General features: G+C 40.4%; 1 pseudogene across 1 annotated transcript; it reads left to right on the forward strand.

The window, feature by feature from the left end:
* Positions 1 to 25,767, forward strand: LOC147343333 (F-box only protein 16-like; annotated as a pseudogene). The gene is made up of 4 exons (XR_015156049.1): positions 1 to 164; positions 8,666 to 8,700; positions 19,507 to 19,713; positions 25,496 to 25,767. The product of XR_015156049.1 is annotated as an F-box only protein 16-like (transcript).
* Positions 25,768 to 27,174: the final 1,407 nt, after the last annotated feature.

The following is a 27,174-nucleotide window of genomic DNA, read 5'->3' on the forward strand; positions in this document are numbered from 1 at the left end:
TTGTATGATTCATTTCTTCTGAAGATATAGTTTTTCTTACAGAAGAATATCCAGTTATTTCATGATGGCATTTGCACCTCCAAAAAACACTAATGGTCCCAAAATGCAGACAAAGATGAGTACCTGGACACCCCTAAACCATCAGCTTTTGAATGACCGGGTGAGTAATAAGAACTATTGTCTTAGTTGAAATCATACTTTGAAGGAAAAAAAAGCATTAAAATTTTGGTAATCAAAACATGAAAAGGAATTGCTTAGGATTGTATAGGGGATAAAAAAAAATGAAGGATTTCTTCAAAAATTTTAATTGAAAAAAACTGAAATACATTTAGAACAAAAATAAAGAAAACTTCAATTGAGCCCCAGTTACATGGCCAGAGTTGGCAAGAGAGACAAAGTTCCTGCTTAGAAAGAAAGATCTTAGGGACTTCCCTGGTGGTCCAGTGGCTAAGGCTCTTTGCTCCCAGGGCTGGGGCCCAGGTTCTATCACTGGCCAGGAAATTCAGTCCCACATACTGCAACTAAAGACCTTGTGTGCTGCAACTAAGACCCAGCACAGCCAAATAAATTAATAAACATTTTTTAAAGATTTAGGAGATGAGAAGGAGGAGTGTCTACCAGCTCCCCTTCACCTCCATACCCAACTGGTTTTCAGGTTCTGTGAGTCTTCCTCCGAGGTCTCTTCATCCAGACCCCTTTTCTCCTTTGACTTGTGCACATCCAGCTCCACATTCTCAGTTCACACACTCACCCTGCTTTGCCTGGCACATTGCAGTAACCCCTCAGCTGGTTTCACTGTCTCTAATCCATCCTCTATTCTGGTCCCAGAATGATCTTTCTAAAATACCAAACTAATCCTATGAAGCAAAAGCGATAACAGACTGCTCCGAAGAATAAATTCCACCCTACCCACCGTGCATAGCACTGAGGACCCCTTCATGTGTGTTAGTCACTGAGTCATGTCCGACTCTTGGAGACCCCATGGACTATAGCTGGCCAGGCTTCTCTGTCTGTGGGATTCTCCAGGCAAGAATACTGGAGTAGGTTGCCATGACCTCCTCCAAGGGATCTTCATGACCCACGGATCGAACCCAGTGTCCTTTATATCACCTGCATTAGCAAGTGAGTTTTCTTTTTTTAATTTATTTGGTTGCAATTTTGTTGAAGCATGTGAACCCTTAGTTGCAGCATGTGGGATCTAGTTCCCTGACCAGAAATCAAACCCAGGCCCCCTGCATTGGGAGCATGGAGTCTTAGCCCCTGGACCACCAGGAAGTCCCAGCAGGTGAGTTCTTTAACACTGGCTCCACCTGGGAAGCCTGAATAGCTTTTGTCAAATTTTATGAGAATTTCTAGGGAATTCCCTGGTGGCCCAGTGGCTCAGAGTCTGTGCTCCCAATGCAGGGGGCTGGGTTCCATCTGTGTTCAGGAAACTAGATCCCACATGCCACAAGAGTTTGCATGCTGCAGCTAAAGAACCCACATGGCACAACTAAGACCCAGTGCAGTCAAATAAATAAAAATGTTTAAAAATTTCATGATTATTTCTAGATGAGCAATGATAAGAGAAATAACAATTTCTATTAGAAATGATATTTATTTTGTTGTTCAGAACTCCCATTTTATCACCCCCCTGCCATTTTTAGTTTGGTTTAGTTAGGTTCTAGTTTGGAGTAAAACTATTTTCAAAAATCTTAGCCTGCCATATGTAAAATAGATAGGCAATGGGAATTTGCTGCATGGCTCAGGAAACTCACACAGGGGAACTGTATCTACCTAGAGGGGTGGGGTTGGGAGAGAGAGGGGCTGCCAAGTCACTTTAGTCGTGTCCGACTCTGTGCGACCCCATAGACGGCAGCCCGACAGGCTCCCCGGTCCCTGGGATTCTCCAGGCAAGAACACTGGAGTGGGTTGCCATTTCCTTCTCCAATGCATGAAAGTGAAGTTGCTCAGTCGTGTTCGACTCTTCGTGACCCCATGGACTGCAGCCTACCAGGCTCCTCCGTCCATGGGATTCTCCAGGCAAGAGTACTGGAGTGGGGTGCCATTGCCTTCTCCGCATATTAACAGAGGGAGGGAGGTTCAAAAGGGAGGGGATATATGCATACCTATGGGTGATTCATGTTGACGTTTGATAGAAAACAACAAAATTCTGTCAAGCAAAATCCTTCAATAAAAAAACAATTAAAATAAAAAAAACTGTCAAATCACTATGTTGTACACCTGAAACTAACATCATATTGTATGTCAATTATAATTCAATAAAAATTAAATATAATACAAATTTAAAAAATATTGGCCCGTGTATATACCCATATGTATGTGAATGAATGTATCAGTACTTAGACACACACATGGAATTTGCATATGTATACAGCAAACTGATAATAGTGTGTGCACATGTGCTCCGTCTTGTCTGACTCTTTGCAACTCCACAGACTCTAGGCCTCCAGGCTCCTCTGTCCGTGGAATTTTCCAGGCAAGAATATTAGAGTGGGTTGCCATGCCCTCCTCCAGGGAATCTTCCCATCCCAGGGATTAAACCCACGTCTCTTTATGTCTCCTGCATTGGCAGGTGGGTTCTTTACTGGTTGAGCCACCAGAGAAGCCCAACTATCAATAGTGGTTTCCCCTAAAATGTTGGACAACATGGAAGAGTGGGAGGGAAGTCTGTTGGAAGAGAGAGTTTTTGTTTTTTACTGTATACAGTGCAATGATATTTAATAATTTTAAAAACAGATATAAGTAAAAGCGAGCAAAGAACAGTAATGCTGAGACTTGAAAAACACAGGTTCCAGATCAGCTATACTAAATAATCTCCTGCTTGACTTCAGTGAGTCTCTTATGCCTCTGATCTTTACTACCTGCCTTTGGAAATTGAGTGGCTTGGATCAGATGACCTCAAAGGCCCCTTCCAGGTCTAACATTCTGACACTGTGAAAGGGGTTAAAAATAGATACCTAAATTTACAGCTGGGCACACCGTGTCCATACGATAACTTCAAGGGCTTTTCTACACTTCTACAACAGGGCATTTGCCAGTGATCAACGTAATTTTGAGGTCCTCTTTTTGTGTTTTGGCCACACTGCACAGCATATGGGATTTTAGTTTGCTGGCCAGGGATAGAACCCAGGCACCCTGCATTGCAAGCGTGGAGTCTTAAACACTGTACCACTAGGGAAGTCCCTGGTTTTTGTTTTAATTTTGCCTTTTTTCTATTCTGTAGTAAAATGAAAAATATGAAACTGTCTCAGTCTAAAATAAACCTCATAGGAGTTTAACCTCGCAAGAGGCTTTAAGCAGAGAGATTGAATTCAAATGTAGATGCCAAAATTATAGCATCCTCAGATTACAAGATAATTCAGGACTTGTGAAAACGTTGAGAGGAGGAATGTTTTATAAGTATGTATTTCTTTGCTGTCTAGTGTAGGTTTTTTTTTTCCATCTAGTGTTTTAATTGAAAGTGATGAACATTTCTTTTTTTTTTTTTTAATATGGTTCACACATGTAGTACAGTATACATGTAGTACAGTACACATGTAGTTAAAAGGATGTTCTGAGAAAAAGCACCTAACCACCATCCATCGGTCATAATTTAGTCGCCCCAAAATGTCTGATGCCTCCATGGTAATGATGTCACATGGTGAAATATGCAACCACAGTGTCAACAGACTAAAATAACAACCATGGGATTTTGACTTAACAGCAGGCTCTGAATAAACTGTGATATGAGTAAACTGTGATGTAAACCAACTGCAACATTCTGCAAGGAAAGATGATTCTCTCTAATGTTTTCCACTTGAAGTCATACTATTTCCGGGCTCTTTTTTTATTTTAATTGAAGTATGGCTGATTTACAATGTTGTGTTAGTTTCAAGTGTACAGCAAAGGGATTCAATTATACATATCTATTCTTTTTCAGATTCTTTCCCTTATGGGTGATTACACAATATTGAGTAGTGTATGTACTATAAGTAGGTCCTTGTTGGTTATTTATTTTATATATAACAGTTTGTATATGTTAATCCCAAACTCCTAATTTATCCTTCCAACCCTCTTCCAGCTTTTTAAGATCAAAAATCTGATTGCAAAGCCTTGGAATGAAGACTTGCTCCCAACCAGAGACTGTAAGATTCTGAGTCTGCCTGAGGGCCTGACAGTTAAATAATTTGTTCCAAATTATACTTCTTGTCAAGGGTAGAGTCAGAACCAGATCTGAGTTTGTCTAGTGTTTCTCTTTCTGCCCCTCATGCCTATCAGTTCCCACCTGACTCTAATCGCCTTTTGGTGAAGAGCTGGATTTGCTTGGACTCTGCTTAGACTTGGTCATTGGCCCTCTAAAGACCCTATCTCCTACCCTCTTTATTTGATTTTATTATCAATGACTGACTTTATTTATTATTTATTTATTTCAATATTTATTTTATTTATTTGTTTGACTGCACTGGGTCTTCATGATGGCATGCAGGATCTCTAGATGCGGCGTGTGGAATCTTTTTAGTTGCAGCAAGTGGAATCTAGTTCCCTGACCAGAGATGGAACTCGGGCCCCTACATAGGGAGTTTGGAGTCTTAGCCACTAGACCACCAGGGAAGTCCCCCTGCCACTTTCTTGCTGACTCTCCACACCCCTTCAAGCCGGTGCCCCTTTCTTTCTGATGCCTTCTGTTGTCATTGGACACCACGATGGTCCTCCCAACCTCCTTTTGAAAGGAGGTTGTCATCCTGGGACCTAATTGTTATTTTTTCCCACTGTCAGGTCAAACCATGGGCAGCAATTCATTGAGAATGTAGGGCTTGAGGTCTGAATAAGGAAGATCAAGGTTGGGGGTCAGAATAGAAAGACCATGGTTCTAGCAGGGTTTCCTAGGTGTTAGTGATAAAGAATCTGCCTGACAATGCAGGACATGCAAGAGATGTGGGTTTGATCCATGGGTCAGGGAGATTCCCTGAGAGTGGGAAATGGCAACCCAGTCCAGTATTCTTGCCTGGGAAATCCCATGGACAGAGGAGCCTGGCAGGCTACAGTCCATGGGGTCTCCAAGACTTGGACATAACGAAGCACAAGAGATGGGAATACCAGACCACCTGATCTGCCTCTTGAGAAATTTGTATGAAGGCCAGGAAGCAACAGTTAGAACTGGACATGGAACAACAGACTGGTTCCAAATAGGAAAAGGAGTTCGTCAAGGCTGTATATTGTCACCCTGTTTATTTAACTTATGTGCAGAGTACATCATGAGAAACGCTGGACTGGAAGAAACACAAGCTGGAATCAAGATTGCCAGGAGAAATATCAATAACCTCAGATATGCAGATGACACCACCCTTTTGGCAGAAAGTGAAGAGGAACTAAAAAGCCTCTTGATGAAAGTGAAAGAGGAGAGTGAAAAAGTTGGCTTAAAGCTCAGCACTCAGAAAATGAAGATCATGGCATTCAGTCCCATCACTTCATGGGAAATAGATGGGGAAACAGTGGAAACAGGGTCAGACTTTATTTTTCTGGGCTCTAAAATCACTACAGATGGTGACTGCAGCCATGAATTTAAAAGACGCTTACTCCTTGGAAGGAAAGTTATGACCAACCTAGATAGCATATTCAAAAGCAGAGACATTACTTTGCAAACAAAGGTTCGTCTAGTCAAGGCTACGGTTTTTCCTGTGGTAATGTATGGATGTGAGAGTTGGACTGTGAAAAAGGCTGAGCGCCGAAGAATTGATGCTTTTGAACTGTGGTGTTGGAGAAGGCTCTTGAGAGTCTCTTGGACTGCAAGGAGATCCAACCAGTCCATTCTGAAGGAGATCAGCCCTGGGATTTCTTTGGAAGGAATGATGCTAAAGCTGAAACTCCAGTACTTTGGCCACCTCATGCGAAGAATTGACTCATTGGAAAGGACTCTGATGCTGGGAGGGATTGGGGGCAAGAGGAGAAGGGGACGACAGAGGATGAGATGGCTGGATGGCATCACTGACTCGATGGACGTGAGTTTCAGTGAACTCCGGGAGTTGGTGATGGACAGGGAGGCCTGGCGTGCTGTGATTCATGGGGTCACAAAGAGTCGGACACGACTGAGTGACTGAGCTGATCTGATCTGAAGCACGCTTGCACCACATGGCTTTTTAGTGAGGAACCAAGTATATTATTCAGCTGAACATACAGTCTGGAACCAATGATTTTTCTTTATAATCTATAAAGATAACCCTTTGGGCCTCTGCTTATCCTCTCTAAAACAGAAAAAGTGAACCAAAAGATCCTAAGATTCCTTTTAGCCCTAAAATTCTATAACATCTGAATCTCCTGTTGTTGTTCAGTCAGCAGGTGTTTTGTTGAAAGCTTCCCCTGGAACCTGTGGATCATATAAGGGAAAGTAGCTGTAATCTACCTGGGAAGAGAAAATGAACAGAATCATCTGGCGGGCAATAGCGAATCCTAGAAAGGGCAGGTGGAGCATGGGCTGCAAGTGGAGGAGGAGTTGAGAAGAGTGAGACCAGTGGGTGCCAGAAAATTGCTGGTGCCCAAGACTTAGGAAGGGAATTAGATGCTTGATAGGACTTTGTTAGACACAAGAGAAGGGTTCAGGAAATGTGTGAATCCTGATTTTTCTCTTTTTTTTTTTTTTTTTGTTATTCTTTATTTTTTCTTGGCTGCACTGAGTCTTCATTGGTGCACGAGGGCTTTCTCTAGTTGCAGCGAGTGGAGGCTACTCTCTAGCTGCAGTACATGGACTCTAGGCCGTGCAGGATCAATAGTTGTGGATCACTGGCTTAGCTGCCCCGAGGCATGTGGAATCTCCCCGACCAGAAATGGAACCTGTATGTCCTGCATTCGCAGGCAGATTCTTAACCCCTGGACCACCATGAAAGCCCTGAATCCTGATTTTTCAGTCTTCTGAAAAATTCTATAGGTTTTTAAATTTTATTTTATAGGCTCTCTTCTATTTTCCTTTTCTTTGTTTGCTTGTTTTGACCACTTCATTGGCCTGTGGGACCTTAATTGCCCAACCAGGGATTGAACCCTTGCTTTCTGCAGCAGAAACACAGAATCTTAACCACTGGACCACCCAGGAAATCCCCTCTACTCTTTCTATTATCTAGAAATTCTGAGATCATCTGTCACTGTTATTTGAGGGTCCTAGTAGCCCAAGGGGCAGTTAATTAGGAGGGAGGAGAAAATGGTATTCTTTTTCTTCTTCTCTAAAGTATAAAAAGTGTCTACCTGTGATATATGATATTCCCTGGTTAGTAGCACAGATGGCATTTTACGGCCTTGAGGTTGTTGTTGAATCAATTATTTCAGTCTCCATTTTGCCTGCCCTTTGAAAGCAGAATTTGAGAGTCTAAAAAAAGAAAGGAAAACAGATCTGTTGGAAGCATGAAACCAGCTCCTCATCCTCCTCCACAAAAGGGAAGAAATAGCCCTGAGCTAGTTTCTAAATAGGAATAGTGCAAGAGAATTTAGAAAGTGCCAGGATGAAGGGAAAACATGGAGCCCGATTTTGAAAGCCCACAGAGCGCAGGGTGGGCACCAGAGAGACAGTCACGCCTGTTACCTGCTGTCTCTTGCTTCCTGGCTCCAGCTTGCCCTCCTCTGCCAAACCTCCTCATTCGAGTTGTCCCTTCCTCACCCATTCAGATAGACACACAAGTGACTGAAGCTCAGGAAAACACCTCTCCACTAATATGTAAATACACTCACATGGTAGCCATACATCCAAAGGATATTCATTTGTCACAAGCATATTCATTCCTTCCAGCAAGCTTGAGCACTTGTAATATGCCACATACAGCACTCTGCAGTGGAGAAGTCAAGGTGAATAAGACATAGTTTCTGTCCTCAATGGTATATAACAACAAACCTATACAGATAAACACTGAGCTATAAGCCCAGAGGTGCACATATGCAAACATATATGTAATGTACACCCACTGGTATGTGAACTCATGAAATAAAAAAACAGAGCTGCTCACTCATAAATTTCACAAGTTCTAATACTAGTCATGCTGAAATATTTGGAGGGAGGTTGTCCGTTTTCCTATTTTTCCTTTGTCAGTTTTGTCATTGCCTTTCATATTCCAAAAATGATTTCACTTTATAGTTCCATTCTTTTCTTATTTCTTGCCTTTAAAAAATTATTTATTCTCTAAGATGAATTGTCTCACATGGAGAAACTGAGAAAAAGGAAAGTTTGCCCAAGTTATAAATAAAGTTACCCTTTCAGGTACAAAATCTGTCTCTTTATACTCAGTTGATAAAATGGAAAAGACTGGCAATATTTAGTGATTGATCCTTTAATGATGTCTTTTTAAATTCATTTATTTTATTTTTGACTGTGCTGGGTTTTCATTGCTGTGCATGGGCTTTCTTTAGTTTTGGCAGGCAGGGGCCACTCTCTGGCTGCAGTGAGCAGGCTTCTCATTATGGTGGCTTCTCTTGTTGGGGAGCAGGGCTCTAGGGCATGCAGGCTTCAGTTCTTGTAGCACTTGTGCTCAGTTGCCCCTAGGCATGTGGAATCTTTTGGAACAAAGGATTGAGCCAATGTCCCCTGCATTGGCAGGCAGATATTTAACCACTGGACCATCAGGGAAGTCCTAATGATGTCTTTTTAATGGGCATTTTGAACCACAAAATATGAAATCATTCCATCTTTTTTTTTTTTAATTGTAAGTATTTGAAGAAAGAAGAGCTCTGCTTGGAAAATGGGTAACTATTTAAAGTATACTTGATTCTAAGTCAGAAAGAGAAAGACAAACACCATATGAATATCACTTATATGTGGAATCTAAACTGTGGCACCAATGAACCTGCCCTCAAAACAGAAACAGACTCACAGACGTAGAGATCAGACCTGTGGTTGCCAAGTGGGAGGAGAGGAGGGAGCAGGACAGACCAGGAGTTTGGGGTTGGCAGATGCAAGCTATTACATTTAGAATGGCTAAGCAACAAGGTCCTACTGTATAGCACAGGGAACTATATCTAGTATCCTGGAATAAACCATAATGAAAAAGAACATTAACAAAGGAATGTATATAAATCTATATATCCATATCTAAGTTACTTTCACACTTCCTCAAAGGAAACACGGTCTCAATGACCATTGTCCATGATCAAAGTACAGTAAGTCCACTCTGTATGAATGAGTTCTGTCCCAAAAGCGAATTCATAGGTCCAATTTGATCGTAAATCCAACACAGTCAGCCTCGGTACCCAACTAACACAACTGGCTACACCCCGCTGTTTGTAAGCTTGCTTCCAGACATCCTGGGCTTGAAATTAAAAAACTGCTCTACTGTACTGTAAAGTACACAAAAGCACAGCCACCTGTAGTGGATGGACACACATGACCGTGCACGCCAGACGCATGAACTAATGTGACTGGACATGCAAACACACATCCGCATCTTTGAAAGTTCGAAACTCAAATGTTTCTATGAGGGGACTTTATCCATCTCTGGCTAATGTGTATTACTCATCAAATTCCTCTATAGTTCTCACTGAGAGTCTCTTCCACCCAAGAGAACTGGAAACATGGTCATACAAAAATGTGTACACTAATGTTCACAGTGGCATTATTCATAATTGTCAAAAATGTAAACACCCAAACGTCCATTTGGTGAGAAATGGATAAACAAAATGGGGTCTAGCCAAACAATGGAACAGTGTTCAGCCTGAAAATGAAAGGCAGTTCTGTTTCAAGCTACTCATGAGTAAACTTTGAAGATATTGTGCTACGTGAAATAAACCAGACACAAAAGGACCAATATTGTTTGACTCCACTTTTATGAAGTTCTTAGAATAGGCAAATGCACAGAGAAAGAAAGTAAAATACAGGTTATGAAGAAATAGGGATGTTACTTAACCGGTAGAGTTTCAGCTTGAGTTTTAAAAACAGTTCTGCAGACGGATGGTGGGGATGTTGCACAACAGTGTGAGTTTGCATCATGTCACTGAACTGTACACTTAAAAATGGTTAAATTTTAAAAAGCACAGGCAAGAAAAAAGAATGAAGTACTGATACACGCTACAACATAAACTTTGAACATAGTATGCTGAGTGAAAGAAACCAGACACCGAAGCCATCTAGCATATGATTCCATTTATATGAAATATTCAAAATAGACAAATCCATACAGACAGAAAATAGATGAGTGGTTTCTAGGGGCCAGGGAGCAGGGGAGGAGTGACTGACTGTAATGGGTATGGACTTCATTTTTGGGGGTAATGAAAACGTTCTGAAATTAGACAGTAGTGCTGGCTTTACAGCCTTGTGAATATATGAAAATGCTGGGTGGTGTGGTGTATGAATTGTACCTTAATTTAAAAAAACAAATCAGGATCCCTTTTAAAAAATTATGCTTTGAAACAAATCAGGATCCCTTTTAAAAAATTATGCTTTGATTTCTTTAACTCTAGATGTATATAATGAACTTGAAATAGTCCATCTTTAAAGCATACAGTCAAAGCCTTCTTTCCTTTTAACGGAGCATCTTTGCCCCAGAATATAGCAGTAGACAGAATATCCTACCCTGTGAGTTACTGAGATTCATTTTCCCGTATGTCTTAGTCCATTCCAGGTGCTATAACAGAACACTGGTGGGGGCGGGGGCTTATAAACAGCAGAAAACTTATTTCTCATAGTTCTAGAGGCCGGAAAGTCCAAGATCAAGGTGCTAGCAGACTTGGTGTCTGCTGGGAACCTGCTTTCTGGCTCAGAGACTCTCCATGTGTCTTCATATGACAAAAGGGCTAAAGGTCACTCTGTAGTCTCTTTAATAAAGGACACTAAACCTATTCATGAGGGCTTCCCTGGTGGCTCAGTGGTAAAGAATCCGCCTGCCAATCAGGAAACTCTGGTTTGCTGTCTGGGTCAGGAAGATCCCCTGGAATAGGAAGTGGCAACCCACTCCAGTATTCTTGCCTGGGAAATCCCATCAACAGAGAAGCCTGGTGGGCTACAATCCATGGGGTGGCAAAGAGTCAGACACAACTGAGCGATTGAGCATGGATGCTCGCAATCCCATATGCGAATGCTCTCCCTCATGACCTAATCCTCTCAAAGGCCCCACCTACCTCTCTGGGTCATTACCACAGGGTTAGGGTTTCAATTTCGGAATTAGGGGTGACATAAACATTCAATCCATCATAAAGCTCTGTATCTTACTGTTCTTGTTTGTCTGATTTAGTCACCACTTCTTTTCTGTGCTGGTCTACAAGCTCCAGTCTAAAGATATTTACTAACCTAAAGAAGGAAAAAAAAAGTCATGTACACAATGTTTCTGGAAGACTTTACATATCCTCTGGAGAAAGAAATGGCAACCCATTCCAGTATTCTTGCCTGGAAAACCCCATGGACAGAGGAGCCTGGCAGGTTACAATTGTGGGGTCGCAAAGAGTTGGACATGACTGATCGACTTCACTTTACTTTTACAAGAAAAGGGGCAATATTGATTTCCTTCAGACAGGAAAACTGTCTAAAGGGTGGAAGAGACTCTTACCTGGAGAGCCTTTTGTGTCTTTTGAATTTTTAATCATGTGAATGTTTTTAATCATGTGAAGGTAATATCTATTCAAAATAATAATAAAATTTTATAAAATAAATTCACTAAAAATGGCAAAATGAGAAATACCCGAAATTTAAAATCTAGCTAAGTTTTTCTCATATTGTATTTGTGTTTTTAAACTAACTTTGTTACCAACAACTTAAAAAAGAGACTTATAAAAAAGCAAATAGATAAAATAAAAAGGGACATATTTAAAATGACTATATTTGCATTTTCATTCTACTTACTATGAATGTAAATCCCTAAATTAATATAACCAGGGCTAATGTTCAGGCAGAATTCATTGGTATGGCTGAGCAGCCTCTGCTGATTTTGATTGGTTGATAGCATTGCCAGTTGTTCAACATTTTTAATATCACCCTAGATAAAATTCAAGGTCTTCAAACTTTTAAAAAGATCTTGTTAATTCTTTTCTTTTACCATAACTAATAGAAGCCTATATTTCAAAGGTCACTGATATTTGCAAAGATCACTAATTATCTCTCTACTCCAATCAGCCAAACTATAGGGTCAGGCATGGTTTTACCATGCTCCTTGTTGTACATTGCTTGATGCTATCAGGCATTTAATAAATATTTTCTAAATGAATAAATGGTACTCACTGGTTTTTCTCTTTTGCCCAACAACAAACTTATTCCATAAATTCACTAGATTATATGGCAATCTTTACACCTCCATGAAAGCCACAGGAATTAAGTTTGAAGGGGATATTTCCAGTTTGTTTTTATTCAGTTTTCTCTCTCCAGTTTAGGTTTAGGCTTTATTTGTCTGTGTGTTTTATGAACAACATAACAGATTGATAGCATAAGGAATGCATTTTCAATAAAAAAAAAGAAAGGAGAGAAGTAAGTAAGCATACAGGGTTTTTTTTGTTTGTTTGTTTTTAATTTTCCTTTATTTATGGTTGTGCTGAGTCTTCCTCGCTGCACAGGCTTTTCTATAGTTGTGGTGTACAAGCTTCTCATTGCCAGGGCTTCTCTTGTTGCAGAGACTGGGCTCTAGAGCCTTCTCGTTTAAGTTGTGGTGCATGGGATCAACACAGGCTCAGTAGTTGTGGCACACGGGCTTAGTTGCTCCGCTGCATGTAGGATCTTCCCAGATCAGGGATCAAACCCATGTAACCTGCGTTGGCAGGTAGATTCTTTACCACTGAGCCACCAGGGAAGCCCAAGGATACTGATTTTTAAACTTAGCATTACTTGGGATTTTCATTGTACGAGTCAAGTATTGGCTTTAAAGCTCAATCTCATATTAGAAGTAAAGTCACTTTTAAAAACAATCTGGATAGTAAAGGGCAAGATGTAATGTGAAAGCTATTCAATGATAGACAATCCAAAAAGTATTTTATTTTTAGCCATGTGTGCATGCTCAGTCGTGTCTGACTCTTTTGCGACCCCATGAACTATAGCCCGCCAAGTTTCTCTGTCCATGGGATTTTCCAAGCAAGAATATTGGCGTGGGTTGCCATTTTCTTCTCCAGGGGATCTTCCCAACCCAGGGATCAAACCCAGGTCTCCTGCATTGCAGACAGATTCTTTACCAGCTGAGCCACCAGTGAAGCCCAGGATAATATAACCAAAAAGCAAAAAAAAAAAAAAAGAATAACAGCCTCTTCCTTCATCTTGACCTCACTGCCTGAGAACTTTCCTTTCCTTGCCATTTGGTGTGCGATGAGTGGCGCTGATGCCCTAGCAATGGTCCTCACATCTTGAAAGTGCAGCAAGAATCCTTGTAACAACTACTCTGAAAATGGGATTTTCACAATCCTATTGTCAAGAAATCCCGAAAGGCATTAAAAGTAACTATAAGATATAATTATGATATGATATAAGATAGTATTGTTGCTGTTTAGTAACTAAGTCATGTCTGAGTCTTTTGCGACCCCGTGGACTGTAAACCCACCAGGCTCCTCTGTCCGTGTGATTTCCCAAGCAAGAATACTGGAGCCAGTTGCCATTTCCTTCTTCAAGGGATCTTCCTGACCCAGGGATTGACCCCCTGTCTCCTGCTTGGCAGACGTATTCTTTTCCACTGAGTCACCAGTGATGGTCATATAAGATAGTATAGCATAAAATAATGTAGCACAATGTTGTATACTAATTATATGATGTTAATATTAAAAAGGAACTAACTGTAAAATGAGGTATCATACATGGTACTAGGATAAGAAAACGGTCTTAGCTGCTCCCCTACCTCACACATTAGATACCTGGCTGTGATGGTATGGCTCTTTTTTCTTGAAGAGCTGAAGCAAGAGATGTGGGACAGATATATATATATATATATATATATATATATATATATATATACTACTATATATATATAATAGATTTGAAAAAACAAAAACAAAAAACAAACCCAGGAACCTACTGTATAGCACAAGGAACTATATCCAATATTTATTATAACCTACAGCGGAAAAGAATCTAAAACAGAATGTGTGTGTGTGTGTGTGTGTGTGTGTATACATATATAAATCAATATGCTAGATACCTAAAAGATTGTAAAATAACAATGCTTCAATTTAGCAATTTTTTTAAAAAAGAGAAAGATACTGGGCGATTACCAAATTCATGTACAGTTAATTCTTCCATGGATTATCTACTTTTTGGATTATTCCCAGCACCTTTTAAATTCCAAGGGGATTTCCCCCAGCTATTAAGCATTCTTCTCAGTCATCTACCCACCTTCAACTGGTAGAAGTTCAAGGAATGCAAATTCGTTTTCTATTAGACTAAATAAACACAATTAGAAAGGAGAAACCCCCCAGGGAAGAACACCTATCAAAGCCAAATATAAATTATCTTTGACTGTTATAATCAGGGAAATAAATGAGAAACCAATGTAATTATCTTTTTAATCTCTAGAGGAAAAGGTTTGAATGTTCTCTTTTATAGATTTCTTCAGCACTTTATAATCCTAATGTTCTTTTATATTCATTCTAAATCACTGTTCTTCAATCTGAGCCTGTTCTCTTCTTCTGGGCATCCGTGACAATAATTGAGCTGACCTCAATCCTTGCAAATGTGCTTCCTGTCCTTGTTAACGTACAAACATGGTAACTTTATGCTTTGTAATTTAATTATTGTATATCTAATGATTTACCCCTCATGCTTATTATTTTTAACATCACTATGATATGTTCTAACAGAGGTCCCCAACCTCTGGGCCACAGACCCATTGGTACCTCTCATCAGATCAGCAGTGGCATCACATTAGAAATAAAGTGCACAATAAATGTAATGCTGTAGTTTTTCCAGGAGTCATGTATGGATGCGAGAGTTGAACCATAAAGAAGGCTGAGTGATGAAGAATGGATGCTTTTGAACTGTGGTGTTGGAGAAGACTCTTGAGAGTCCCTTGAACTGCAAGGAGATCAAACCAGTCAATCCTAAAGGAAGTCAGTCCTGATTATTCATTGGAAGGACTGATGCTGACGCTGAAACTCCATACTTGGGCCACCGGATGTGAAGAGCCAACTCATTAGAAAAGACTGATGCTGGGAAAGATTAAAGGCAGGAGGAGAAGGGGACGACAGAGGACCAGAGGGTAGGAAAACATCACTGACCCAATGGAGGTGAGTGTGAGCCAGCTCCAGCAGATGGTGAAGGACAGGGAAGTCTGGCATGCTGCAGCCCATGGAGTTGCAGAGTCAGACATGACTGAGTGACTGAACTACAATAAAATGCAATGCGCTTGAATCACCCCGAAGCCATCCCTCCCTGCCTGTTCCCCCCGTCCGTGGAAGAATTATCTTCTATGAAACTGGTCCCTGGTGCCAAAAAGTTTGGGGACCACTGTTTATAACATTCGCTACCATGAGTACAATGAGTCATACACTCTTTTAGGAATTTTATACATATTTTCATTTCTTTAATCTTCCCAGTAACTCTAAATTTCGATATAATTATTCAATCAATGTGTAAAGGAAGAAATTAAGAGATTCTTAGTGAGACTCTGAATGGCCTCACTCCCAAAGCCCCCATGCATCCTTTTTTTTTTTTTGATTAATTTTTTAAAAATTTTATTTTATTTTTAAACTTTACATAATTGTATTAGTTTTGCCAAATATCAAAATGAACCCATCACAGGTATACATGTAATGCCGTATTCTCTCTTATCATGTTGCTGAGCTGATTCACTATTGTGAGGCATTTGGGGTTATTTCTGATTTACTATAGTGATAATTATATCTCATAAACATTTCTTCCCTCATCATCCTGGGTCCCCACATAGCTCAGTTTCTACAGAGTAGCACGTAGCACTGCCCAAAGTAATTTTAAAGATGAATACCAATTTTCATGTTGTCTCTCAAAGAAAAATCACAGGGGAGTCAATTCAGAACTCATAACACTACTTACCAGATCCCCTTTCTTCATTCCCCAGTTCTCTCACACTGTATAACTGCTGGAAAGGCAGTTACAGTCTGAACCGCCACAAACTGCCTACACGCCAAAACCCTGCAGCTCTCCTGTCTCCATATGCCCCCTACTGGCTCCTTGTTTTAGAGATCACTGCAGCATCATGGGCTGGTCCTTCCCCTGGCCCTCACCACTCTGGTCTGGCTTCTCTATCATTCTAATAACCCATCCCCAAAGGAAAGAAGTCTCATATTATGTTAGTTAGAAATATGGACTGTGCAGAAACAGGCGGAGAGGAAATCTGGGAACATTCATACATGAATACATTTTATTCACTTATTTGTAAATTAAGGTTTCTGATTTTTTTTTTTTTCATTTGAGAGTCCCCCCTCCCCCTTGAATGATAGTGTCCAAAGTGAGATTGATGAGCGCTGAAAAGATCTGGTAACAGTGAATAGTTTTTGTTTTATTTAAAAATCTTTGGTTTGGCTGCACTGGGTCTTTGTTGCAACACAGGCTTTCTCCAGTTGTGGAATGTGGGCTCTTAGTTCCCCGAGCAGGTTATCAACCCTAGTCCCTTGCCTTGGAAGGCAGATTCTTTTTATTTATTTGTTTATGGTTGAGCTGCGTCTTCGTTGCTGTGTGCGGGCTTTCCCTAGTTGTCGTGAGCATGGGACCATTCCTCCCTACTTGAAGGATGCAGTCTTCCTACTGCAGTGGCTTCTCTGGTTGCAGAGCACAGGCTCTAGGGTGCTTGTGCTTCAGGGGCTGTGGCATGTGGGCTCAGGAGTTGTGGCTCTCAGGCTTACTTGCCTTGCAGCAGGTGGAATCATCCCAGACCAGGGATGGAACCCATGTCCACTGCACTGGCAGATTCTTAACCACTGGACTTCCAAGGAAGTCTCACAGTGAATGGTTTTAATCAAGAAGTATTCCAACTAATAAAAAAAAATTATTACAAAGAAGTTTGACTTGTCATAAGGCTTAAAATACATTTTTACTTTATATGCTTTTTTTTTTTTTTTAAAGGGCTTCCTTGGTGGCTCAGATGGTAAAAGCATCTGCCTGTAATGCGGGAAACCCAGGTTCGATTCCTGGGTCGGGAAGATCCCCTGGAGAAGGAAATGGCAATCCACTCCAGCACTCTTGCCTGGAAAATCCCATGGACAGGGAAGCCTGATAGGCTACAGTCCATGGGGTCGCAAAGAGTTGGAAATGCCTTCACTTTCACTTTCATGCCTTTTTAGGTGGTCAATGTATTTTATGATTAAAAGTAAAGTATTATAAAATTCTGATTACTTTATACTAACTAGCAGATACCTATTGGTGAAATGCAATAGTGTATAAAATACAGGTAGCCCCAAACTTTCCTGTTTTCTCTTCTCTAATGGACTAAAGAAGAAAAACAGAGGTTTAGACTCTGATAACAGCTCCTTCCGCTGCTAGCTGTTCCCATAAGAACCTTTCTTTTGATTTTGGCCAGCTCTCACGCTCTCATCTTTGATGAGTCACTAATCTTGGGACTGGTTTGGGGTCATCACTGGGGAAAATTGTGAAGTAACCCACGCATTTGTTTGGTATGCCCCAGATTGCTTTGGCATGTACTTCCTGTCTCTGGCACTCTTTTTTTTTTTTTTTCCAGGTCCTCCTATCAACTTTTCCTTTCCAATCATATCAATCATTTACGTATTAGTAGGACTTTAACTCGGAGAAGGTGATGGCACCCCACTCCAGTACTCTTGCCTGGAAAATCCCATGGGCTGAGGAGCCTGGTAAGCTGCAGTGCATGGGGTCGCTAAGAGTCAGACACAACTGAGCGACTTCACTTTCTTTTTTCACCTTCATGCATTGGAGAAGGAAATGGCAACCCACTCCAGTGTTCTTGCCTGGAGAATCCAAGGGACGGGGGAGCCTGGTGGGCAGCCGTCTATGGGGTCGCACAGAGTTGGACACGACTGAAGCGACTTAGCAGCAGCAGCAGCAAGACTTTAACTGGAGCTTCCCAGGTGGTGCTAGTGTTTAGTAAAGAATCCACCTGCCAATGCAGGAGACCCAAAAGACACAAGTTCGATCCCTGGGTCGGGAAGATCCCTAGGAATAGGAAATGGCACCTCATCCCAGTATTCTTGCCTGGAAAATTCCATGGACAGAGGAGCCTAGCGGGCTCAGCAAAGAGTCAGACAAGAGTGAGTGACTGAGAACACACACACACACAGGACTTTAACCCTATATACTCCCCCTTCTCAGAGATATTTGCTTGTATTGCCTTATCTCTAACTGTGAATGCAAAGGTTTGTTTCTGGTCCTGGAGTTTTAATCACTAATGAGCTGATGTAAACTATGGGCGAAGACTGACTGCCCAGGTGTCTTCTCTTAAGGTTGTACAGACAGTCCGTGGCTTAAGATGCTTTGGCTTAGCAACTTTTTGGCTTTACAGTGATGCAAAAGTGATAGACGTTCAGTGGACACCATATTTAAAATTTTGTATTTGGGTTTTTTTGGGGAGGGGTGGCTAGCCATGTGCAGTAGGATACTTATTTATGGTTCTGGGCAGCCACTGAGCCACAGCTCCCAGTCAGCCACTCGGTCACAAGAGTACAGGCCAAATACACTTAAAACCATCAGTACCCAGACAGCCATTCTGGTTTCACATTCAGTGTGCTTGTATACATGCTAAGTTGTGTCAGTCATGTCCAACTCTGTGCAACCCCATGGCCTGTAGCCCACCAGGCTCCTCTGTCTATGGAACTCTCCAGGCAAGAATACTGCAGTGGGTTGCCATTCCCTTCTCCAGGTGTAGTAGTCAATAAATTACATGAACTAGTCAACGCTTTCTTCTAAAATAGGCTTTGTGGTAGATGATTTTGCCCAACTGTAGGTTCATGTGAGGGCTTCCCTGGTGGCTCAGTGATAAAGAATACCTCTGTCAATGCAGGAGACTCAGGTTTGATTCCTGGGTCAGGAAGATCCCATGGAGGAGGGCACGGCAACCCACTCCAGTATTCTTGCCTGGAGAATCCCATGGACACAGGAGCCTGCTGAGCTACAGTCTATGGGGTCACAAAACAGCTGGACATGACTGAGCGACTAAACAACAGCAAGGAGCATCAGGGTTCATGTAAGCGTTCTGAGCACGTTAAGGTAGACTGGGCTAAGCTAGGATGTTTGGTAGGTTAAGTGTATTATGTGCATTTTTAATTTATGATACTTTCAACTTATGATGGATTAATTGGGATATAGCCCCATCAGAAGTTAAAGATCTACATTTTACAAGTCTGTATATATTCTCAGTTTACGACTATGACCAGCTCCCAAATTTTTCTGTAACTCCAAGTTTTGAGGTCAAGTGCATGTCTATGTCCACACCGGCCTTGCTTGGGCTCACACACACACATGTGAGAAAGAACAGGTAGGTGGAAAAACACGGGGTGTACTTGTTACGGAAAGAAATGCATGCAATTCGTTAAGAATAAGTTACTAAACTCACTTTCTATGCAGTTCTTTATCTCTTTCATAATGCGTCTCTGGTGTCAGACTAAACCTGGAGCTTTTTTTTTTTTTTTGCTTTGCTTTTCTTTTTTTTCCAGTTTGACAAATGGATGGACACTCAGAGGAGAAGAATCCTGACAGTCCTGTTAGAACGCTGCTCCCTGTCACAGCAAAAGTTCTGCTGTTGAAAGCTTCAGGAGAAAATTCCAGCAGAAGCTCTGGATTTTACGACCAAGCTCCCAAAGGTGTTATCTTTATACATCTTTTCTTTCCTGGACCCCCAAAGCCTTTGTCACTGTGCACAGGCACAGATAAAGAAGCAGGGTTCGGTGTTTTGTAAAGACAGCCTAGAAAACACTGAACCTTGAGGGAAAAAAGAAAACATGCATACAAAACCGAGCACCGACAAGATGCTCACCGCGTTTCGTTTGCACAGTTTGGATTGGCCCCATCTCTTTGTGTCTGGCTGTGCAGTTAGTGCTCAAAGGGGAGAAAAAGTAAGCCATTGCTAAGTGTCTGTAAAATAGTATTAGCCAGTTGGGGAAATATATACACATGTATATAATGGTTCATCATCAGAATAGCCTTATATTGCACAGCAGAGGACCATAGTAAAACTTAAGAGTGTAGAGTGCAGGCCATTCATAAATAGAAAAGCATGAAATAAGGTGCTAATGTGATAAATACAGAAGCATGTGAGACTAAAGGAGTTCAGAGTGGGCAAATGTGCTCACAGGTTGGAAAAGCATCTGACCATTATTTTCTTACAAATAATTTCACGGTGTATTCAAGTAATTTTTTAAGATATAAAATTGATAGTCATTTTGTTGATTTCTTTTCATAGTCTAGAAAGACCAGAAATTCCCTGTTACTGTGCATTCACAGGGTAACTTTAGTTTTTAAAATTAAGAAAATGAAAAAAAAATTAAGAAAATGAATGCAATAAGATAGATGACGTATTTAATAATTGGTGCTGGGACAATTGGGCAGTATCTGGAAAAAAATTCTAGAAGGATAAAAGATTGATATGAAATTATGGAAAACCATTCCCTACTCAAAGGAGGGAATTCCCTGGTCCAGTGGTTAAGTCTCTGCTCTTTCACTGCTGAGGGCAGAAGTTCAATCCCTGTTTGGGGAACTAAGATCCTGTAAGCCACCAGGCATGACTAAAGGGGAAAAAATGTAATTAAAGGAAATCTAGGGAAGGAAGACTTTATGAGTAATCTATAATATTCAGAGCCTCAAGAGAAAATGTATAACTTAAAATCTTTATTTATTTTATACATTTTGTATATATATTATATATGATTTATATATAAAGAAAGCAAGATTTTAAGTTGTGATTATAAAAGTTAAAATTTTCTCCATTGAGAAGAAAACTGTAAATAAATACAGACAGTAAACAGGAGGGAGCTCCCTGGGAGTGGTTAGGACTCAGTGCTTTCACTGATGAGGGCTCAGGTTCAGCCCCTGGCCGGGAGACTATGAACCCACAAGCTGCTGCAGTGTGGCCCCCCAAAATTAAAATAAACCGGGGAAAAACATATTGCCAGCAAAGGGGTAATTTTCTTATTTTTTAAAGAACGATTATAAATCTACATTAAGAAGGGAAAAAAAGCAAAGCCTAGCAGAAAAATGAGCAAAGGAAGTGAACAAATAGTTCACAGAAAGAAAAGCAGATGTTTCGAAAATAGATAAAATGCTTAGCCTCATTTTCATGCCATCGTTTGTGACTCAGATGGATTGAGTTTCTTTTTTAATGATAACATTTTATATTGTTAGGGGTGTGGGGAAACAAGCACCTTCATATGTTGCACCTTCATAGATAAATTGATGCAAACACCAAGGAGAACAATTTGGTAGTACCCAATTTTTAAATAAAGATTCCTGGACATTCCCTGGCGATCCAGTGGCTTTCACTACCAAGGGTGTGGGTTTGATCCCTGGTCGGGGAACTGAGATCCTGCAAGCCATGAGACATGGCTAAAAACTTTAAAAATCTTTTTAATTAAAAAAAAACAAGATTACCTTTGGCCAGTAGTTCCACTTCTTGGAATTTGTCTGATGGGTATACTTCAACACATGCAAAATGTATGTCTATATAAGAATATTGCATCATTGTTTGTAGTAGCAAAAGGTTGGAAACAATGGAAATGTCTGCTAATAGCAGACTGGTTGCAACTGTCTCCTCAATATATCATCAATAAAACAACAAAGGTGCAGAATTATCCTACCACTTTGGAAGAATAAAAGAATGTATCCATATTTGTTGCTCTTCTGGAATGGCACACAAGAAGCCAGTAACAATGGTTACATTCACAGAGGGAAATGAGTGGCTATATGACAAGGATGAGAGAGGCTTTTTTTTTTTTTACATTTTTTACAGTGTGCCCCTTGGTACCTTTGAATTTAGTATTGATGTACACATATTATTCTAAAATTGAAACAATTTGTTTTTTAAAAAAACATAGTGTTTTAAATGCCCAGTAATAGAGTATCATTCTGCCATATAAAGAATTATTAGGCAGTCATTAGAAAACATGTTTTGGAAGAACAGAGATGCTTATTATGTGTAAAATGAAGAAAGCATGATTTTAAATTGCATGCAGTTTCCCAATTTTGCTCTCATATATACCTGAAAAACAGAAAGGAAAATAACTCTACCAGCTTGTTGATAATGTTTGGTCATCTCTGATTGACAGGGTTCTGGGTATTGTTTTTCTTCAGGTTTCTCAGAATTTTCCATGTTTTTCACAATGAGAATGTTATCATTCCAGGGAGATGTGATACGAAATAGATAATCTTATCATCTATGTGTACCATATGTCAATCTTGGTAGATTTCAACATTTTATTTTATTTCCCAGAACTGACTGTGAGGCAATTGTTCTTTAGCTAGATTTAAAGTAAACAATAAAGTCATTGCACCAAGATGAGCTTTGAGCTGTTTGAAAATGTGGTGGCGGTTGTCTTACAGTTTTGAAAGAGCTTCCCCACCCTCAACTTTCCTCATTCCTGTTTAGTTTTAAACAAACAAAAAGCAGCAAAAATCAAAAACAAAGCAAAATTTTATCTATCCCCTGTGCAGGGGAGGGGGAACCCCAACTTAACTACCCAGGTCTAAACCCGATCTAAGTCAAAAGAGGAAAAGGATGAGAGTTGAGAAAAACTTTCTCCCCATCCCCTCCCTCCCAAACCCCACATCTTGATTGAATTAACTAACCATATGAGGATTAAGGGCAGTGCAGTTTCATTCTGGGTTGCACAAAGTGGTTGTGATCTCTGTTTCTGCCTGCAGTGTTGTATAAGATCCTCTAAGCCTTTTCCTCCATCTAGATCCTGAACCTACTGTTTCTCCTATTTGTGCCCCACCTCTGCTTCCCTCTCCTCTACATGTCTTATCTTCAGCCCATAAAATAATCCTGGACATAACACACTGGCCACCTGATGCGAAGAGCTGACTCATTTGAAAAGACCCTGATGTTGGGAAAGATTGAAGGCAAGAGGAGAAGGGGACAACAGAGGATGAGATGGTTGGATGGCATCACCAACTCAATGGACGTGAGTTTGGGTAACTTTGAAACTCCGTACACAATGGATGGAAGGAGGGAGGAAGACAGACAGATAGATAAACAGATGGATGGGTAGTGAGTTCCATTACAGAGTGTTCTGCTCCTTTTGGGGGCACTCAAACATTATTTATTATTGAGTTAACCTTGAAAAAGAGGCCAGTTTTCCAAAGATGAAATGAATGTGAAGACTAGCTACCATCTCTGCAATTCATGTTAAGAGATATGGAATGCCTAGTCTGAACTTTATATATGGACTTGACTCTAGTTTCTACTAAGACTTATTTAAAACCTGGAATAAATTATTTTAAAAACTACTACACATAATAGGGTCACCTCCACCATTTTCTGGATATGTAGGATTGACCATAATGCTATGAAAGTGGAATGTACAGAATACTTTTTAAAAAATGTATTAATTTGGCTGCACCAGGTGTCAGTTGCAGCACGTGGAATCCAGTTCCCTAACTAGGGATCAAACCCTGGCCCCCTGCACTGAAAGCATAGAATCTTAGCCACTAGACCACCAGGGAAGTCCCCAGGACAAATACTTACTGCTTCATTGAATCTTCATTGAATCTTATTTAGGACACATCAATATAGTATTAGTCATTGTGTTCCCTTTATATATTTAGGTAAATCATAAGCATGGAGGGAAAACAGAGGCATATCATGAAAAAAATAAGCAATGTGCCAACTGGAGTTTCTGTAGCCTTCATACAATGTTCATATGCAGACTCCCAGAGATCCTTCAGTTCAATTCAGTTCAGTCACTCAGTCGTGTCTGACTCTTTGTGACCCCATGAATCCCAGCACACCAGGCCTCCCTGTCCATCACCAACTCCCGAAGTTTACCCAAACTCGCGTCCATTGAGTTGGTGATGCCATCCAACCATCTCATCCTCTGTTGTCCCCTTCTCCTCCTGCCTTCATTCTTTCCCAACATCAAGGTCTTTTCAAATGAGTCAGCTCTTCGCATCAGGTGACCAAAGTAATGGAGTTTCAGCTTCAACATCTGTCCCTCCAATAAACACCCAGGACTGATCTCCTTTAGGATGGACTGGTTGGATCTCCTTGCTGTCCAAGGCACTTTTAAGAGTCTTCTCGAACACCACAGTACAAAAGCATCAATTCTTTGGCGCTCAGCTTTCTTTATAGTCCAACTCTCACATCCATACATGACTACTGGAAAAACCATAGCCTTGGCTAGAGGGACCTTTGTTGGCAAAGTAACATCTCTTCTTTTTAATATGCTGTCTAAGTTGGTCATAACTTTCCTTCGAAGGAGTAAGCATCTTTTAATTTCATGGCTTCAATCATCATCTGCAGTGATTTTGGAGCCCAGAAAAATAGTCAGCCACTGTTTCTCCATCTATTTTGCCATGAAGTGATGGGACCGGATGCCATGATCTTAGTTTTCTGAATGTTGAGCTTTAAGCCAACTTTTTCACTCTCCTCTTTCATCAAGAGGCTCTTTAGTTCTTCTTGACTTTCTGCCATAAGGGTGGTGTCACCTGCATATCTGAGGTCATTGATATTTCTCCCAGCAATCTTGATTCCAGCTTGTGCTTTCTCCAGCCCAGCATTTCTCATGATGTACTCTGCATATAAGTTAATAAGCTGGGTGACAATATACAGCCTTGATGTACTCCTTTTCCTATTTGGAACCAGTCTGTTTTTCCATGTCCAGTTCTAACTGTTGCTTCCTGACCTGCATACAGGTTTCTCAAGAGGCAGGTCAGGTGGTCTGGTATTCCCATCTCTTTCAGAATTTTCCACAGTTTGTTGCAATCCACACAGTCAAAGGCTTTGGCATAGCCAGAGATCTTTAGGAAGTTCCAAAGTCTTATCTGAAGCTTAGTTTCCCCATTTGCAAGGGGAGAATATTAATTATACTACCCTTCAGGTTGTGACAAGGATGGTTAATAGGTGCTCAATAAATATTAGTTGACTTGGATTCTGTCTGAATTAACATTAAAAAAAAGAAAAGAAAAAGGGGTACCTAAAGCCAGTGCTATGTGAGAACCTGGAGGGATGGGATGGGGAGGGAGGTGGAAGTGGTGTTCAGGTTGGAGGGGACACATGTATACCTATGGCCAATGTGTGGCAAAACCATCATAATGTTGTAATTATCCTCCAATTAAAAAAAAATCTTCCTGCCTTGTTAGGAAGCACTTAAGGTAAGAGGTAACTTGGTTGTGATTTGGAAAAAAGGACCAAAAAGAAACTACTTGTGAATTCCAGGCCTGGTTTATCAAGTTAAAATTATGTTTGCTCTGATTCATTCATGAATGAATCCATGAATCCACTTCCCCAGTGGCTCAGTGGTAAAGAACCTGCCTGCAATGCAGAGAAGTGGATTCGATCCCTGGGTCAGGTAGATCCCTTGGAGGAGGGCATGGCAACCCACTCCAGAAAAAAAAAAAAATAAAGAAGTTCGCTCAGTACCAGGGTGACGGCTCAAAACCTAGAGAAAGTGGACATGTAACCTGAATAGTTTTTTAACATTGTTTCTCCAGGTGAGCTGGCATTGGAAGAATTTAACTGAACTGGATCACCTCTGGATGCTAAAATGTTTACGGTTTAACTGGTATATCAATGTCTCCCCAACTCCCTATGAGCAGGGTGTATGGAAGAAGCATTATATTCAAATGGTGAAAGAACTCCATGTTACCAAGCCCAAGGTAAATTTGGGAAAAGAAGAATTCCTAACATCAGCTACTTAGGAATTCTAGAACTAAGTTGGAGAAGGCCATTGTTTCAAAAGAAATATACCATGACTTCAAAATTCCCTTGTTCTAAGAACTTAACAGCTCTTTTCAAGATATCCATGTTAGTTGAAAGTAATCTGACACTCACAAACCACAGTTCCACCAGGTTATGACTTGGAGCTCCTCATTCTCTCCAGATTCCTGGATTTCTGTGTCTCTGATGCCTACAGTACACAATTCTGACACTGGGATTCTGTGGGTAATGTGCAGTATTTATTACCTATGGGTCATCAAATTTTACTTAACTAATTCAAATTTTCTGTGATTCTACCAGGCAAACTGAATGTTTATGTTTCTATCATTAATAAAGAAAAGTTTGCAAAAAATTAGTAATTAGGAAATGGCATAATGGGCATATTAAAGTTCTTTTCACTTTAGAAACTAGCGATGTAAAGTCCTTACATAGAATTGTAAACAGTAAATAGTATGAGCATAAATTTTTCTAGTGGTTTTCTATGCATTGCAACCAAAGTTTATGTTCATTCTTATAGTCACAGTTAATTAGATAACTTATGGGAAATTTGTATGAGCTTTTTCTTTATGGCATGATCTATATACATGCACAGTTGTGCATCGTGTTGTATAATAGAAGAATTCCTGAAAATTATGTGTAAATTACAATTTTAAAATTATTTTTAAAACCACGGGAATTTTTTTTATTTATAGAAAAGCTGCAGTGAGTCCTTTTTGAATTGGAGAATCCTTTTGAAAGATGAATAGTTGGCTCTTAACATGCTGATTTACGTTTCATTTTATTGTGTTTACTTGAAGTAGAAACCCTCTACATTTAATATAGTAATAAACTGCATAATTAATATTGTTATAATTACAATGATAAAAGCAGTCTTTCTGATTTCAGTGATGGCTGTTCTTCATGAGAATTTCTTTTAAAAAGAAAAATGTAAAGTGCAGTGGTGGAAGAGTTATTTTAAAAATTACACTAGCTATGACTCCTTTTATCACAAGGCTTTCCTTAACTCTCATTCAACATCACTCATAGCCAGAGAAAGGCTTCAATAGCTGACGCGTGGGCTGTTCTGGGACAGAGGAGAGAAAAGTGATCAACCAGGTTGTAGAATGAAAAAAGGTTTTGAGTATTGTATGTAATACTGATTTTAATACTTGGTCTTCAACAATAGCTCTTTTTCCAGAAACCATTTATGCACTTCCCTGGTGGCTCAGATGGTAAGGAACCCACCTGCAATGCAGGAGATGCAGGTTTGATCCCTGGGTTGGGAGGATCCCCTGGAGAAGAGAATGGCCACCCACTCCAGTATTCTTGCCTGGAGAATCCCCATGGTTGGAGGAGCTTGGTGGGCTACAGTCTGCAGGATCATAAAGAGTCGGACATGATTGAGCAACTGTTGGGGGCCAGCGTGAGGCACTCCGCCCGTGGCAAGGGTCATGAGGAAGGAGGCTCGACATAC

The sequence above is a fragment of the Bos grunniens genome, chromosome 27, assembly GCF_055505025.1.
Source record: "Bos grunniens cultivar Pamir isolate PY7600 chromosome 27, Bosgru_T2T1.0, whole genome shotgun sequence".
NCBI classification, from domain to species: Eukaryota; Metazoa; Chordata; class Mammalia; order Artiodactyla; family Bovidae; genus Bos; species Bos grunniens.